We start from the raw sequence: 20,250 nt of genomic DNA, 5'->3' as shown, positions 1-20,250 counted from the left end.
CTTGTACTCCAATCTTTTGCAGTGCAATGATCTGATCTTGCATAATACTGTTCAAAGGTGTCAACACGATGCAAACATACTTCTGTAGATTATAATAATCTTTAAGGATAAGTGGTGCCAGCTGGTAAATCAGGCTTTTACCATAACCTGTTGGGAGAATAGCCATAATGTCACGTTTTTCAATGACACAAAGTAACGCTTCGATTTGCAGATCCTTCAGTGGCATAGGAAATCCTCCCTTTTTAGCAACCTCAAGTATGATATCTCTTGGACTTGCCATGTTTACGATTGAATTGTGAAAGCGAAAGTAAGACAGATAAACATGTTTCTAATAATTGTAATTCTTCTTTATAGACATTTGAAATCACCCTTAAACATAATTTAATAACATTTCTTTAAATAACATTCCATTTTAAACACATATTCAACACCGTTTTTCTCATAAAAAAAAAATATTCATTCCTACGCGGAACTATTTTGGCGGAATCACAAATCCCCTAACCAGGGGAATGTGATGCGTCCTAGCATAGAGGTGACAATAACGTAGTGACGTCACCATCTATGTATAGAATGGTGTTACGTTTCGATTATCGTACCTGGCTAACATTCACTAAATTTGGGCTATTTAAAAATGCTCTCTTGAGTATGATCGCGCCTGAAATTTTGGAAATGTTCTTTTAATATAAAATGCAATAAAACTAGTTTTAATCAACAACGACACAGACATCAACAGTATTTTGTTCCCACAACAGAAGTGAACGATTTGTTTTGCATATTAAATTCTACTAGCTACACTCGCCTTTTTAAACATGCAAACAAAAGACATTTTCAAACTTTGCTGTCTTAACAGAGGGCATATGTACGGTGGCATAGAGGTGACATTCGCTTCTCTTTTTTTTAAATTGCTCTCCTCTTTTTTCTAGAAAAAGAGGAGTGCAAAACTAAATAAAAGCGGGGTACAATTGAAAAAGAGCGGTGCTTCTCTTGTTTTAAATTGCTCTCCTATTTTTTTCTATCTCGTGGCCACGAGTTAGCTATGTCGTGGCCACGAGATAGAAAAAAGAAGAATGCAAAACTAAATAAAAGCGGCGCACAATTAAAAAAAGAGCGGTGAAGTAAAAAAAGGCAGAGTGCATTAAACAAAAGAGTAGAGAATTTTCGCTATCTCGAGATCCCGACTTAGCTCAGCCAATCAAATTGTTTGTCATGTCAATTTAACGTTTAGTCTGGATTACCTGCCCTTTGTATACAAAGATTCAGCAGGTACAGACGAAGTTATAGCGGAGGCGATGGCAATAGTAAGTCAACTTGCAAATTTTAAAAGGTGGTTCGTTGTGCAAATTATTTATCTCTTGATCAGTATTATACGGGCAAAAGCTCGCGAAGCGGGCGTTGACCGTTCATACATATGGAAATTTAGACTATAAAATTACATAAGAATACCATATAGGGATGCGTCTCAAAAAATTGCCACGCGACATATATTTTCGCGATGCTATTTATGACCTTGAACAAATCAAACACTTTGACACATGCTTAATCACATGTATATACATACCTCAGGAAAAATTATGTCAATGACATCATAATTGTGTTGCGAATTGCACTAAATATTCTCGCATTATTTGTTTTTCTTCGCAACCGTTCCAGAATTAAGTCATTACTCAATTATCTCCCCTGAATACTCATTTTCAGTGGGTATAAGCCGAACACTGGTTCACTACATACAGTGACAGTCTTTACCAAACACAATTTAGGTGAACATAACCCGTCTTTAATATATTGCCGAATCTCAGATTTCTGTCGAATTTATTTGCTTTGATCTTTTCGATATCTTATTGTTATTATTATCCTGACAAATCACAAACGCTTGTTAAAAAATTATTTGTTTTAAACATTATAGTTGGCATCTCTATTCTTCCAGTATTCTCGCGGTATTTCAATAACGACACCTTACTGTTTATTTGTCAGAATTTGTGACGCATTTTCCAGTCGCTCACAGAAAGAAGTTTTACGTGTGATCATGAGTAATATTCTGGTAAGTTGTCGTTGTTATCCATCAGAAACACATTTATTCACAAAATTTTAAGATATTCCGATCTAACTTTTTAGTCGTTTAGCTTTAATTTTTAACGTATTTACACCTCGTCTGCTCGCACTTAACCGATATCCCGAAAGGTTACATAGTACTATAATTAGTTTAGGCCTAAAACCACAAAATCCGATACTGTTGGATTTTCGTACCACAATCTTACGTAAAAAATCTTCCAGATTCGAAATCAACAAAAAACAAGACATTTATAAATTGTCTGCATTATTGATCAAATTTTAAGATATTTGTTGGTTTTCCGTTTTAAGAAGCTGTTCTTCCAAGGCAAGAGCTGGGAATCATACAAGCCATTCTATCCAGCAAAACTGACAGTTTTGGTTTACAGAAATCAACAAAGGAGGGATTCCTGAACTATCAAAATTTCCAAGCTATACACACAGTTATTATCTGTGGTGATCTTTATTGATTCTGTTGGTTTACTTGGATGGAACATGTGTGAACTTTTATAGAACTTTGAAAAGTCTATATATGTCTATCTATAAACAAAAATCAGCTATGGTATAATAAGATCAGATGTGCAAACAATGTCAAAGGGTTGTTAAATTAACAATTTGAAGGCAATTATGATGAAAAAATATGAAAGTTCCCATGCAAATTTTGTCTGTATATCGACAAGTGTCTGCCAATAAATGTCAAACTAGCAATTAATACAAAACTTACCACAAGTATGTAAAAGCACTAAGTACCTGTTGTGATCATTTTTAGTAAGATAGTGTAATTCTAAACAGTAGCAAATAGCTTGTTTAGTAAATGCATAATGCAATTAATATGATTTCCGTTCTATTGTGTAATTAATCATTTGGTTCTTACTTGTTAATCCATGATACATGTTTAATGGCTAGTACAAAACCAGCAATGTTAATTTTGTAAAAGGTAATACAATAACACCACTTTGTTATTTCATATACGTAAATATTCTTGTACTGTAGGTTGATGACAGTGTTAAGGTTTAGTTGTTTTGTAACTATTATTTTATGTGCAAATAAATCATGTGAAGTGTTTTTTATCTCCACACAATACCACATATCTTTTTATATATGTACTGTGTTATGTGTTATTTGAATGTTTAAATAAAAAATATGGATGATATAACATGATGCATTCTTATATTTGCATCAAATTGTAACTATAGAGCTAAGTGTTTGCAGTTAAGACTGTGATTTTAGAATTTCTAAAAAATGGCTAGTTTTTTAGTGGCGACAAAATTTAAACTATTCAACAATAGTTTGCGAATAAAAATTAGAAACTTGCAAGATACCTGTATTTATTAAATATTTTAATTGCGAAACAAGTATGTTGTTATGCTGTTACACATAATTATCATTGATAATAAATAAGAAGACAATTAGCGGTGTTAACGTTTCCCAACAGTAGAAATCATTCTTCTGATGAAGTCAGTGGTATACAGACGAAAGCTCCAGGTATGGCTTTCAATACGTAGTGTGTGTTATTTGGCAGTCTTAAACTTATTGGATTAAAAAAAATCCTGTCAAATTTGTCAATCAAAATTGATTTGACACATCACATGATTTTGGTTATGTTAAATCAGTGTACTGTATGCTAAATGCAACTGCTTTAGCAAGCTGTCAAGTTGAATTGAGACATTTGATGAGACAAGCTGTTTCCTGGGTAGGTTCAGTACTTAGTGTCTATATGACGTACCATGACGTCGAAAGTCTACGAGACCTACTAGGTAGAACGAGAAATGTACTTCGACGTACAATTTTCACCGACCCTTGAGTGTTAGCCAATCAGAAGACACCTTACATCTGTTGCTTTTAGAGATATTTGACATTGAACATTAGTATTATTATTATGTATACCAAATTATGCGACTATCGACCGCTTACTCATAGACATTGTGCGTATTTATTAAACATTATTATTATTATAATTTATACCAAATGATGCGACTATCGACCGCTAACTCATAGATATTGTGCGTATTTATTGACCTGGCGTGGCGAAATTAACCTCTGACTTATGCAAGTTATGGTTATCACAAAATACGACCAACGGGGAGGTTATTATACATTATTAATCCCATTAATGTTTGGTAACTGTTTGGTTACCGTTGGGAATTTTCTACACAGTAATGCGCTGGACGGTCGTGATACTCCGCCCCGCATGATCAATAAATATTCTCAATATGATTTTAAACATTTATTATGAATAAACCTGAAGGAAAAGCGGCTCAAGAGACCAGTGTTTTGATTGGCTGTTCAGAAAATGTGTACGTCGAAGTACAAACATGTATGTCGAAGTACAAATTGTACTTTGACGTACAAATATATACTTCGAAGTGTATTTTATATTTATGTCGACGTACAATTATTGTACTTCGACGTACATTTCTCTTTTTTACCTTGTAGGTCTTCTTGACTTTCAACCCAAATGGTACGCCATAGTATGTCTTTAGGGTTATCTAAAGAATGCTCCCACTTAAGGGATCAATACAGAGACCTCCCAGTGACTAAGCCAGTTAGCAGACACCCCATCAACTATACCACAGACACTTAACCAGCTATAAATTCCTGTGGCTAGAAAAAAAAAAATTAGATGCTAGATCTTTAAGCTTGGAACATGTAACTCGTTTTTAGATTGATTTTTTTTTATGCATTACTTAATTATTGCAACAGTTATAATATTTTGAACACAATCATGTCCATATATTTATTAAAAATACATGGTTATCAAAAAAACTTTAAAAGCTTTTGCCCGTAAATAAGGTAGCACCTTTAATCATATTAATTAAGTATTTCAATTGTATGACTCATTTTCACGGAACGATTGATTTTGTATTAGATTTTTCATTCTTCATAAGTTGAATAGTTTTCGGATAAATAAATGGAAAATGTAATTTCGGATAATATTAATTATATGGATTAATAGTACCGTCAAAATCCTTATTTTTACCAATGATATGTACATTTTGGCTAACATAATACAATTTATTCTGTTAAAAAATCGACAATGTATTTGTACATCCATTTAATTTGATTGTTTTATCAATGCTCATTTATAACAAACAACTATATAATAAATTTCACAAGCCACTGCTCATTCTAATAGAACTATTTACGTTGTCCTATTGTACTTGCAATTTTTGCTATGATGGCTGAGAGAGCTGAGTTAAATAATTATTATTGTAAATAATCGGTAATTGAATTTTTTTTTAATTCAACTGCTAAGCAATTAACATAGTCATAGTACACTAGAGAAAGAGATTATGACACATGCAGGACTAAAACCTGTGATGACCATTATTCTAGCATGCCTACCAAGCGAGCTTAAATCCAGATGCTTGTAATTTTCCTTTGTGGGATGATAATCCTGTGTAACCAAGGTCTAATTATTTAAACTAGCCCTGACACTACACTGCTTTCTTCTTTTTTTCAGGTTATCAACAGCCAGTCAGTTACAGATGCATTGCGACAGAGACGTTGTTATCTACATCTCTGATTTCGAACACAGATTTAAACAACATTGGTCATAATATAAGCATAATTAAGCTCGACTATTAGATATAAAAGTCAACAAAACTATTTGCAGTTTGAGCAATGAGCACAGAATTGAGCATTGAGCACAAACAAGATAATAGATAATGAAGTTTTGATCTGCTGATGCAAACAAACTGACCTGAGCTTATACAATTTTATTTTGTGTTTTAAGTTCTAATCTGTGTTCTCAGCTCAAACATGACACAAATAATCCTATTTTTTTCTGGAGCTGTTTATTACCTATTAACAAAGTTGTCCTAAAACTAGAAACAATTTTCCTAATATTTTTAGCAAAATGTACAATTGTAAACCAATGAATATCTTGAACATCTTCATATATATACATATTTATATACATATATATACATATTTATATACACACATTATATTTGCAGCTTACATAAAAGAGATCGGCAGAGCAGGAAGAAGCCATGTTGATGCCCTGGCCATTCTCTTCTTTAACAAATCAGTCATTGCATCTGCACATATGACCAGAGAAATGAAGGACTATTGTGGAAACTCAACTATCTGCCGAAGAACTTAAGTTAACCAGTATTTTGGTTTTGAAACTAAGGAAGTCGTACAGTTTTCAATTTGTTGTGATTTGTGTAATAATGAACTGGGGATAGAATATGATTTTAGTAAACTGTCACCTTACTAAAAGCATACATATTATTATTACAAGATTCCTTGATTAATTGAATTTCACATCGTTTTAGGAAAGCCTATCCTCGAATATTTTAAATATCTTAAATATATTTGATTGGATTGATTTATTTATCATTTATGTTTGATAAAAATGTATATTCTATGTAGAATTAATGCATATGTTATTGTGAGTGTGTGTGTATGTTTTTGTGTTTCTGAGGAAAGTGGGTATGGGTGAAAATGTGTGAGAATGGTATGGGAGTTGCGTGATAATGTTTATAAATTAACATTTGTTTGTAACGATATACCATGTAGTATAAGTTACCTAATAAAGTTTTTTTCTGTTCTGTTCTTAACTGTGCTGCTTGGCTTATTTTGGTTGAAAAATGATCAAATCTACCTTAAAAAGAACTTACTAATAAATAATTGACTTTTGACAGATTTAAAGAAAGTGCCTATACAAAAAGATTGGTTGGCCTTATGGGAAACAGTTTAGTTATAAAAATTCATTTTCTATAACAATGCTTTTAAAATTCAAATATTCTATGTAATTTGAATTAAGAGTTCAGAACTATTAAGCATAATAATGTAACCCTATTTTTTAACGTCCAATTTCATAATAACACTTAATTTGGTTCTGAGAAATCCATGTGTGCAGTTCTTCCGTGTTAATCTTCTTTACCGGATTTTTAGCTCGACTATTATATATGACATATATATAGTGGAGCTATCCTACTCACCCCGGCGTCGGCGTTCCCGTTAGCGTGCAAATGTTAAAGTTTGCGTACCACCCCAAATATTTTCAATGTCCCTTGACATATTACTTTCATGACCCCAAACTATAAACAAGAGCTGACAACTCTATCAAGCATTTAAAAAAAATAATTATGGCCCTTTTTCCACCTAGAATATGCATATTATTGATAAATCTATGTTAAAGTTTGCGTACCACCCCAAATATTTCAATGTCCCTTGACATATTGCTTTCATATTTTGCATACTTCTTTACCAACATGACCCCAACCTATAAACAAGAGAAGACAACTCTATCAAGCATTTTGTTATAATTATGGCCCTTTTTCACTTAGAATATGCATATTATTGATAAATCTAAGAAAAAGTTTTCGTACGTCCCCAAATATTTTCAATCTCCCTTGACATTTTGCTTTAATATTTTACATACTTCTTTACCAACATGACCCCAACCTATAAACAAGAGCAGACAACTCTATCAAGCATTTTGTAATAATTATGGCCCTTTTCCACTTAGAATATGCATATTATTGATAAATCTATGTTAAAGTTTGCGTACCACCCCAAATATTTTCAATGTCCCTTGACATATTGCTTTAATATTTTGCATACTTCTTTACCAACATGACCCCAACCTATAAACAAGAGCAGGCGACTTTATCAAGCAATTTGTTATAATTATGGCCCTTTTTCCACTTAGAATATGCATATTATTGATAAATCTATGTTAAAGTTTGCGTACTACCCCAAATATTTTCAATGTCCCTTGACATATTGCTTTCATATTTTGCATACTTCTTTTCCAACATGACCCCAACCTATAAACAAGAGCAGACAACTATATCAAGCATTTTGTAATAATTATAGCCCTTTTTCCACTTAGAATATGCATATTATTGATAAATCTATGTTAAAGTTTGCATACCACCCCAAATATTTTCAATGTCCCTTGACACATTGCTTTCATCTTTACCAACATGACCCCGACCTATAAACAAGAGCAGACAACTCTATCAAGCATTTTGTAATAATTATGGCCCTTTTTCCACTAAGAATATGCATATTATTGATAAATCTATGTTAAAGTTTGCGTACCACCCCAAATATTTTCAATGTCCCTTGACATATTGCTTTCATATTTTGCATACTTCTTTACCAACATGACTTCAACCTATAAACAAGAGCAGACAACTCTATCAAGCATTTTGTAAGAATTATGGCATTTTTCACTTTACATATGCATATTATTGATAAATCTATGTTAAAGTTTGCGTACCAACTCAAATATTTTCAATGTCCCTTAACATATTGCTTTCATATTTTGCAAACTTCTTTACCAATATGACCCCAATCTATAAACAAGAGCAGACAACTGTATGAAGCATATTATAAGAATTATGGCCCTTTTTTATCTTAGTAACTGAATATTTTGTTAAATTTTGTGTTTAGATCCACCTGACTTCTAAAGTATCAAAGCTATTGCTTTCAAACTTCAAATATTTTCTTACTATCATGAGGGTACTGTACCTGCCAAGTTCAATTTGACCTTGACCTTTGAATGACCTTGACTTTGAAGGTCAAGAGTAAATTTTAGTTAAATTGCCATTACATCTTTATTTATGATCAGATTTTATTTACACTTTGACAAAACAACACTTAACTGAATACCACAATGGATTCCACCCAAACAATACCCCATGCCCAAACCCAGAATCCCTGCCCCCGCCCACTTTTTATTTTTGAAAGATCATCTAATAAATGACCACACCCCACATTATACCCCCCTCTAAACCCCCACCCAACCCAAAAAAAAAAGAATATTTTTTTCTTTGAAACATGGTTAAAAAATATATAAATATATTTATTTACTTTATTGTTGAAGGACCGTCCAAACTTCCCACCCAAGCTTTTGCAATCAAACTTTAAATAAAATCTTATTAGTTTGTTTTATGTCTTTACAAATGTTCAATAGATTGTGGAAAATATACCTGACCTATGACCTTGACCTTATTGAATAATTTGAATATTACCCCATGATGGCTTACGTTATACTGTCAAGCATTTGAATAGTTGAGCTCGCTGTCCTCTGACAGTTCTTGTTGGGACAGTGCTTAGACCTAAATGAAAGTTAATGTTGTCCCCAACAATTCTGAATTTCTTTCCACTGTCAATGGAATCAATTAATTCAGTATTAAAATGTCCAAATTAAATTAAAATGAGTGACACCCAAAGGTTGAAGTCTGTCATACACCTACAATGAACAAACATTTTTGTCTATAATTCATTTGATATTTTTAAAAATATTACCTTAAATGAATCAATTAAAATGGGTTTGAAAAGCTTAACCAAACACATTTAAGTAATACTTCATATATTTCCATTTACCTGAAAGGCATTCTATTAAGTGAAATTATATAAGGATACATTACATACAAATGTAGATAGTGAATAATTCATAATTTACAACACCTGTTTCACGTCGGTGCGCTCAACTTACTATAGGAACAATTAGTTTAAAGGCTCATAGAAACATCACTTTTCAGAAAATTGTAGAATGAATTAGCCAATGAAAAATCTTTTACTTGGTTTTGCCTTATTTTAGAAAAATTCCATTGGTTTTTCTCTACAATTTGGTCAAAAGGTGATTGTCATTAAATGTAAGTATTATTAAAACAAGATTGAAGCAATAACTTTCAGCTTTAACTCATTCAGTGTGTTTGGTTTTTGAAGTTCTATAATACTTTAAGCATAAATAACAAATAAACATAACCAAAGTATAAACAAATATCAACAAACTAACAGTCACAAGGTACATTTTTTTATTTCTTATTTATGACATCTGCTGTGTAGCAGAGCAATTTATCTTTTCTAAGGCTGACCTTAAAGGGGCCTTTTCACGTTTTGGTAAATTGAACAAATTTAAAACAAAATGTTTCATATTCGCAAATTTTCATTTTAGCAATGATATTTGTGAGGAAATAGTAATACTGAACACTTACCATGCTCTAAAATGTTCATTTTATGCATCTTTTGACGATTTAAAAACGCGAAACGATTGAATAATTTGGAAAGTTCTGTTGTTGTCGTTATAGTTTGGGAAACTAAGAGGATTGCTTATATCATTAAAAAATACATCCGCTCATAGCATGAGCATGGATGGACGAGCGGTCTAGGCGGGAGACTTTTTACTCCAGGACTCCAGGGGTCAGTGGTTCGAGTCCAGTTGAGGCTTACATGTTTTTCCTTTTTTTAATTGTATTCTTGTTGTTTTTTACTGGAGATTTTTAGGTCCAATGTTTAAATTTATAAATATAAAGCATTTAATGACAAGCTTCAATACATGTCAAAATCTGTGAAAAGGCACCTTTAAAATTTTTATTGTTTGGAGATTCCTGACTGACCATGAAATTGACAGGACCAATTTTTTTTGCTTTTGTATAAGGTTAAAAATGATTTATTAGTTAAGTATTACAAACCCTGAGAATCCGGCAGGGAAATTCACTTTTGACATCAAATTTATTACATTTTTACGTAAGGTATATTAATGACATTTAAATGCTGTTCTAATTATATATAGAACTACAATTATTCAAAAATTTAAACGAAATGGATAAGAAATAAGAATATTTTTTTATGCAAGATTTGTTAACTTATTCCTGAATGTGTTAAGGGTAGAATTAAAACAAAAGGGCCATAATGGCCCTATATCGCTCACCTAGGTACAGGTAGCCAATATTTGTCAATGGCATAGTGACCTAGGTTTTGACCCCTGATGACCCATCTTTGAACTTGACCTACAATTCCTCCAAACAATCATCCTGACCATGTTTCTCGATCTATGAGCAGAAAAAACACCAAAGGGGAGTTAAAAGAAAAAGGACGGACAACAGACATTCATCGATCCTATGAGCTCATCTGAGCTCAGGTGAGCTAAAACATCAAGGACCTTAAGAGCCTGGGTCAGCGCTATTAAATAGATGTTCCAAAAGATTTATTTAACTTCAAAACAAAACATGTGTCATGAAAAGTAACATAAACATTCAAATGCCCAATTTCCCAAACTTGAGATTAAGAAAATAGTACACAATTTAATGTTTAATACTGTTTTTTTTAACAACTTGCAAGAAACTATACATGCATATTGCTAATTTCTGGCTAATAAAGATTTTTTAAATACCTGGTATGTTTTTAACTGTATGTGTATTTAGATATTGTGAAATATTTAAAACATATAAAGATATATTTAAAATACATACATTGAATATTTTATAAAACAAACATCCATTCACAGCTGAGTTTGGCAACTCTTTCATGAAATTTTCTCTTGAGTTACTCATAAAATGATTAAATATAAATTGCACACTTTACAAAATTCCATTTTATACACAAGGTGTTAAGTTCATATTTCGTGCGTTTGGGCTTTAACATAACATTTGAAGAGAAAAAGAAACACAGTTGAAACAAAATGTAATTTTTGTCATGTTTGTTCATTAGCTAAAGTCATTGCGATTATCTTTTGTACTAACGAGTTGTAACGACAACTCCTGGTATCCTGTATTGATCAACATTCCAAACACAGTAGATATGACCAGTATTAGTATCTGAACAGATTTTATATTCCCTCTCTTAGAGGTTGGTAGAGACAAAGCCAAGAGAACATCAGCTAGCAGTGGCTGATGCTCTAATAGTTCATTTATGAGTTCATGCCATTTAAATTCAGCCAGGTCACAGAAATCCTTTTGGGCTAAAACACTGTCCTTGTTGTAGCATTCTTTTGCTGCATATTCAATTTCGTTTAAAAGTTCTACAACGATACTTCCTCTCAATGGAGAAGACAATATATGCCCTGCTACTTCTCTTGGAGAGCTGGAACCTGATTGAAGCAAAAAAAACCCAAAAAACAACAACAAAAAACAGAAATAATGATATATGATAATATTGCTTGATAAATCTGTTTTTTCTTTTAAAGAAATGACAATATTATGTTATTTTGGCAAACATTAATAATCTATGTTTCTATATCATAGACTTCTTAAAAAGTGTTTTATACATTATTAGTAGTCATTTCAAAAAAATTGTTTGTTTAAATTGACTAAAAATAAGTCATATATTTTACAAAAACAAAATATCTGATTGATAGCCGTTTTAGATTTTTTATTTTGTAAAATCACCCACCCCTTTACTACATTTATCATCTCCCACTGTTTCTGTTGTGTTCATATGTACAGCTTATGAGATATGGTAATTACTGTTTTCTAAGTTCAATTTAATAAGCATGGTTCATATGACATTGTATCATACCTGAATATAAAATTGAGTGCTCTGCCAGCAAAATAAGGAAAATATACTAATGTGCTCACTGTTTAAGGATCATTATGTATCTGTTCTGTTTTTTCCACCAAACATGTTGTTCATGGCAATTGCACAGTTGTTCCAGAAACTGTTTTCTGACTCGCCATCTTTTCGTAATTTCTGACTGTATTCTTTCAGAAAGGATTTCTCTTCGATGGACCATTTGTTGTGTCTGGTTTTTCATCATAGATCAGTGATGAAATATGAAAATTTGAGTGTTTAATGGCAAAGCTTAAAAAAGGATTGATGGGCTTGTGCCAAAATAGTTTATATGAATGAAGAGTGATTTATTTGATCTTTGAATTAAAATTTTAGCCCATGTCCTAATGCTTTGAACTTAATATTAATGGCAAAAATAAAATGTATACACAACAAGACAGTGTTCTATTAAGCAAGCCTATGTTAAACAAATATTAAATCCATAGTATATATACCAAATGTTTGTTCTTAATAAGTGATATATACCAAATGTTGGTACTTAATAAGTGATATATTGTGTTTTCAACAAATTTTACAATTGGTTGAAGAGATTTCACAATTATAAAATTACAATTGAATTATTATAGAAAAGAAAGTAGTACTAGAAAGTAAAAAAACCCCAGTTTACTCCTTTTGTGTTAATGTTTAGGTGTTTTACCTGTGGGAGTTGATATTGCCCTCTTGCTTCCTCGTTTATAAGGGGTACTTGAGTTTTTTGGGCACAGGCCCTGTATGTGTGATCTGGGCCAGACCAAATCTCAATTACTTGGAACCAAGAATGATCCATCTGAAATATGATTCATGATTTGAATTATGAATTATGGATAATTTTGTCTTGAAAATCACGAACCATTTTTAATGGAGTTTAGAAAAGATATTTAGAAGCATTTTGCTAATCTGGGAAAAGCAGGTCTAAAATTCTGACTGTGGTGAACCTGGAAAAAGGCCTGAATCTATAAAAATGCATTACTACTGTTAATCAAAGATAACCACACTGCAATGCTTTCATATTTGTCACACTACTAAAAAATACATCACAAATACAGCATGTTACAAATTTACTCAAACATCTGAAATTACACTATCTGTGTACTTGTCCGAAACATACTCAGGTTATGGAACATTAACTCTAATATGCGGAAGAACTCGAAAAAAAGGAAGAACGTTTACAGAATGAAATATATGCATTTCCATTGAAAAATGAATGATACCCCGACGAACCACATTTTTAAATATTTGGTTAACTCACCATTATCATCGCGTCGACCATGATTCCGCCAATGTAAGACTTCTATTTGTTTACAGTAGAAGCTGGGAACCAGAATATGCGTACAGAATATTTACACATGTTACGCACAATTTGATTGGCTGACTAACTCGGGATCTCGAGATCCCAAAAATTCTCTTCTCTTTTATTTAAAGCACCCTGCCTTTTTTTACTGCACCGCTCTTTTTTTAAGTGCACTCCTCTTTTATTTAGTTTTGCACTACTCTTTTTTCTATCTCGTGGCCACATAGCTTACTATGTCGTGGCCACGAGGTAGAAAAAAGAGGAGTGCTTTTTTCTACGTCGAGATCTCGAGATCCCGACTTAGCTAACTCGTGGCCACGAGATAGAAAAAGAGGAGTGCAATTTAAAAAAAAGAGGAGTGAATGTCACCTCTATGCCACCGTACATATGCACATGTATGGAATGAGTGATGTATTGGACGTCATCAATTTATGACGTTCATTGAACGAATGATAATGGCGACTAAAATTCGTTAAGCTCCTGGTTATAGCCGCGATTTGGGGGTCTTGAAAACTGGCCCAACACGTTTGCTGAAATTTGACATGTTTATTTCTGGGAAAAATCTAGTTTTTGATAAAATAACGAAAAAGTGTTTTTTTATTGCGGCTTGGCCGGAAGTACATGTAGCGTTAATAGCAACCCCAAGACAATTCACCCCCAGGAAACAATTCATGCGCTAGACAATTCAAAATTGATTTTAAATGTTTGTTTTCGTACCCAAAATATTTCGTACCCATATTTTTTTCGTACCCAATTTTTATTCATACACATTTTTTCGTACCCAATTTTTTTTCGTACCCTAATATTTTCGTACCCAATTTTTTTTCGTAACCATTTATTTTACTTACCCAAATGTTTTTCGTACCCAAATGTGTTCGTTCCCAATCGGTTCGTACCCAAAAAATTTTCGTTCACATTTTTTTCGTACCCAAATGTTTTTCGTAGCCAAATGTTTTTCTTACCCATTTTTTTTCGTACCCAAATATTTTTCTTACCCATTTTTTTCGTACCCAATTTTTTTTTCGTACCCAATTTTTTTCGTACCCAATTTTTTTTCGTAATCAATTTGTTTGTACCCAAATGTTTTTTTCGTTCCCAATTTTTTTCGTACCCATATTTTTTGTGGACCTATTTTTTTCGTACCCAAATTGTTTCGTACCCAAATTGTTTCGTACCCAAATTTTTATTCGTACCCTTTTTTTCGTACCCAAATAGTTTTTCGTACCCTGATTTTTTTCGTTCCCTATATTTTTTGTACTCTAATTTGTTTTCGTAACCAAATTCGTTTTTTTTCCTACTCACATTTTTTCGGACCCAATTTGTTTTCATACACAAATTGTTCGAACCCAATTTTTTTGTACCCATTTTTTTCGTACCCAAATTTTGTTCGTACCCAAATTAGTTCGTTTCCAAATTTTTATTTGTACCCAATTTTTTCGTACCGAAATAGTTGTTCGTATCCTAATTTTTTTTGTACACTAGTCTATTTTGTATTCAAATTTGTTTTCGTACCCAAATTCTTTTTTCCTACCCACATTTCTTTCGTACCCATATTGTGTTCGTACCTAATTTTTTTTCGAAATAATTGGTTTTCAATTTGGTTTGATCCTCCCACTCCTTCCATTCCGCGAAACCCTTAAGGTGTCGCAACTCCAGTAAACAAATAGGTGTGTAGATAACTACTGTAACATTGAGTTACTACGCAGAACATTTTTTTAGTTGACCGCTTAACTGAACGCCTTAATTAATTTGTTTCAATTTATGAATTTTATTATGTCCCTTATGACTCGAAATACTGACTTAAATACATGCTGCACTAAATAATTACAAGGCTTCGTGCTTCAGTTTCATTTTGATCATGTTGATCTTGTTGAATTGCACATTTGTTATATCTATTTGCCCTTTAAATCCGTCAAACACTTTACATGCGTTGTCGCATTATATACTTCGAATATGAAATTTAAAATAAGCTCAATGTATTTTCTCATCGCTTTAAGCATTAATATTGACTCAACATCATATTAAGGAAATATGCGTGAACCATTAAATACTGCATGACGATGTGGCAGTACTAACATGTTTATCGTATGCATTTTAAAGTGTTTGATACATAGGCAATTGGAAAACTTAAGATCGTTCTAATGTCAACAAAGGTTTCATTCCTTTCGTACTATTTTCTTTGGGTAGGTCTTCATTTTAAGACAGTAAAACGCTCTGGCATAAGTTTCTTTCAAGATCAAAATGAGTACACATACTTATAATACTTAATATAGTGGTAAATGATATACAGCAAGATACAAGATACAAGAATCTCTATTTAAGTACAAGATACATATACAAGAATCTTTATTTTACGTTGGATATGAACAACAATAAACATTAGCTCATGAGCTATTTCCCGACAAACAGGTGTATAGAGTATAACAAGTTTGAATGAGATAAAAGAAAGATTAAGCATGTAGTATAAGCATATAGAGTACAAATACATAGTTTGAGCACATAAAACACAAAATAAAGTAGAAGTGTACATTAAGAGCATAATATTTTGCATGTTAAAACACATACATATAAGACAAATGTTAAGATACCTAAAGCTACATTAAAGTTTTCTTGCATGGTTGAGCATTAAAACATATATTATATACATTTAAACACTTAAAACAAGCATAGCAGACCTGTTTAAAATTTTTAAGATATTAAAGCAAGTATAGCACATAAATACATTTTTAAAAGCATATTAAAGCACATAAATAACAGCTAAGTATATATATATATATATATATATATATATATATATATATATATATATATAATAAAAGTAAAAACACGTGTCTGGGATTTTAAATATATATTGATTTAGCCAACGCGTTTCGCATAGCTCATCTGGGCATAATACAATATATTACAACGACAAAATGTCATGGAGATAACGTCATATCAATTATGACGTCATAGCGTCAATAAATATTAAATGAAATTTAATTTGGGTTTAAATACATGTATAAAATGTTGTTCTTTTGCTAACCTAGCTGAAATATTGTTCGAAAATAGCTTATAAAATGGAAATATTTTAAATTTTGGTTCATTATGTGAACATTCATCTAAATGTTTACTTAAAGGCATCTGTCTTGTTGAGGGGTCTCGCATTTGTTGTTCATGGACAGATCGCCTATTTCTAAGTTTATCGCCATTTTGGCCTATATAATATTGTTTGCATCCATTGCATACTAATACATAAATCACATTTTGTATATCACATATTAGTTTTTATTTTGAACATTTTGCCATTAAAATCAAAAGAATTCCCTTCAATAATATAACCACACAGGGCGCATCTAGGGTCATTACATTTGGATACTCTTGGTTCTTGAGATGAAAAGTAAGATTTGGTTAACAGACGTTTTAAAGTAGGTGGCTGTCGCTTACATTTTATTATCTTCTGATTTGAAATTATTTTATTCATAACCGGGTCTGTTTGTAAAATGTCAATGTTGTTTTTTAATACGCCAAACAGTTCTTTATTTTTGGGGATTTTGTGTTGAAATAAATGGAATTATATTACTCTTGTCTTTTTGTGTTGATTTTGAAAGTAATTCATGTTTAGGGATGGAAAGTGCATTTTTAATACCTGTATTTATAATAGATTGTGGATATTTTCTTTGAATAAGGGAATGCTTAAGTTCATTTAAACGTTTTAGTTTAAATTTATCATTCGAAACTATGGTGCAGATCCGTTTCGCTAAGGTGAAAGGAATATTTATCTTTGTGTGTTTATTATGACACGAGGTAAAATTAAGATATTGTTTAGAATTAGTTTCTTTGTAATATATATCAGTATTAATTTCAGTATTGTTTTTTATAATCAATATATCAAGAAATGGTAACTCGAGTGTGCTTGTTTGCATTGTAAACTTGATATCCGAATGTAAGTTGTTTAAAATAGTATACAAGTTTTGAAGTTCATAGGGAAATTTTGTCCAGAAAATAAAGCAATCGTCTAGAAATCTTTTCCAAAATGTTTTTATAAAAGAAAGAAATTCATCATTATAAATTGATCCAATTCTTGCATATAGTTTTTGTTCTAAAAATCCCACTACCAATGTAGCGTATGTTGGCGCGAATTTAGTACCCATTGCAGTCCCTTTAGATTGGTTGTAGTACTTATCATCAAAATTGAAGTTATTATTTTCAAGTATTATTTTTATGCCTTCTTTTATAAACCGTTGCGAAAACCTTTTATTAACCGACTCGGGATATTTTTGAAGCCAATAATCAATAGCTTCTAAACCAAGAGTATTGGCTTCAAAAATATCCCGAGTCGGTTAATAAAAGGTTTTCGCAACGGTTTATAAAAGAAGGCATAAAAATAATACTTGAAAATAATAACTTCAATTTTGATGATAAGTACTACAACCAATCTGAAGGGACTGCAATGGGTACTAAATTCGCGCCAACATACGCTACATTGGTTGTGGGATTTTTAGAACAAAAACTATATGCAAGAATTGGATCAATTTATAATGATGAATTTCTTTCTTTTATAAAAACATTTTGGAAAAGATTTCTAGACGATTGCTTTATTTTCTGGACAAAATTTCCCTATGAACTTCAAAACTTTTATACTATTTTAAACAACTTACATTCGGATATCAAGTTTACAATGCAAACAAGCACACTCGAGTTACCATTTCTTGATATATTGATTATAAAAAACAATACTGAAATTAATACTGATATATATTACAAAGAAACTGATTCTAAACAATATCTTAATTTTACCTCGTGTCATAATAAACACACAAAGATAAATATTCCTTTCACCTAAGCGAAACGGATCTGCACCATAGTTTCGAATGATAAACTTAAACTAAAACGTTTACATGAACTTAAGCATTCCCTTATTCAAAGAAAATATCCACAATCTATTATAAATACAGGTATTAAAAATGCACTTTCCATCCCTAAACATGAATTACTTTCAAAATCAACACAAAAAGACAAGAGTAATATAATTCCATTTATTTCAACACAAAATCCAAAAAATAAAGAACTGTTTGGCGTATTAAAAAACAACATTGACATTTTACAAACAGACCCGGTTATGAATAAAATAATTTCAAATCAGAAGATAATAAAATGTAAGCGACAGCCACCTAATTTAAAACATCTGTTAACCAAATCTTACTTTTCATCTCAAGAACCAAGAGTATCCAAATGTAATGACCCTAGATGCGCCCTGTGTGGTTATATTATTGAAGGGAATTCTTTTGATTTTAATGGCAAAATGTTCAAAATAAAAACTAATATGTCATGTGATATACAAAATGTGATTTATGTATTAGTATGCAATGGATGCAAACAATATTACATAGGCCAAACTGGCGATAAACTTAAAATAGGCGATCTGTCCATGAACAACAAATGCGAGACCCCTCAACAAGACAGATGCCTTTAAGTAAACATTTAGATGAATGTTCACATAATGAACCAAAATTTAAAATATTTCCATTTTATAAGCTATTTTCGAAAAATATTTCAGCTAGGTTAGCAAAAGAACAACATGTTATACATGTATTTAAACCCAAATTAAATTTCATTAAATATTTATTGACGTTATGACGTCATAATTGATATGACGTTATCTCCATGACATTTTGACGTTTCAATATATTGTATTATGCCCTGATGAGCTATGCGAAACGCGTTGGCTAAATCAATATATATTTTAAATCCCAGACACGTGTTTTTACTTTTATTATATAATATTCACAATCTGGATAATTACATTTTACTTATATATATATATATATATATATATATATATATATATATATATATATATATTACACCTCAGAGATATTGGTCCTTCTATATCTATATGACCGGTTTCAGTCTATAAAATGCGATAGAGGAACCTAATACATGTAATAGTATATGGACCGGTCACTATTTTTTGTATATGGACCGTTCGGGGTTACACACCACTAAATTTGCTCTGTTTTACTGCAAAAATTTTGTAACGAAATGGCGTCATTATTCCTGCGAAATTCTTCAGTTTATCTCTTTTAGATCTAAACCATAAACAATCGTACAACACTGTACAATGGTAAAGGGGAAACTCTTCGGTGTTATATAAGAAAAAGTAAACTCCACTTCGGTCCCAATCGCATTATAGTGACCAGCCAGGCAGCCACAAACTGTATATGGACCGAAGCCGAAGGCTGAGGTCCATATACGGTTTGTGATTGCCTGGCTGGTCACTATAACGAAGGACCGATATCTCTGAGGTGTAATATATATATATACTCGCACACAGTTTGAAGTCATATTGGACTCGCCTAACGGCTCGTCCAATATGACGTCAAACTGTGTGCTCGTCCAAATATATCTCCGTAGTGTACAGTGAAACGTCTAATAACCTATCATTATAAGATGATGACTTGGTTTTAACAAAATCTCTGATATATTCAGGCGAGATACAATTGATCATTGTGTATGTCTCTGTTGCAATTGTCCTTAATCTGCTGAGATTAAGGGTAGACAACTTTGCCTTATCTAGCATGACTGAATATGGAGAGTCATAGTCATAGACTATTCGCAAGGCTCTATACTGAACC

At 31.8% G+C, this 20,250-nt stretch overlaps 1 protein-coding gene across 1 annotated transcript in view; it reads left to right on the top strand.

Annotated features, from left to right (window-relative positions):
* Positions 1 to 20,250, top strand: part of LOC127880267 (uncharacterized) — a 536,299-nt gene that overhangs the window by 241,376 nt on the left and 274,673 nt on the right. The window lies entirely within an intron of this gene.

Source organism: Dreissena polymorpha, chromosome 4, assembly GCF_020536995.1.
Source record: "Dreissena polymorpha isolate Duluth1 chromosome 4, UMN_Dpol_1.0, whole genome shotgun sequence".
Taxonomy (NCBI): Eukaryota; Metazoa; Mollusca; class Bivalvia; order Myida; family Dreissenidae; genus Dreissena; species Dreissena polymorpha.
The sequence above is the reverse complement of the archived record's forward strand: the minus strand, read 5'-3'. Positions and strand labels throughout refer to the sequence as shown.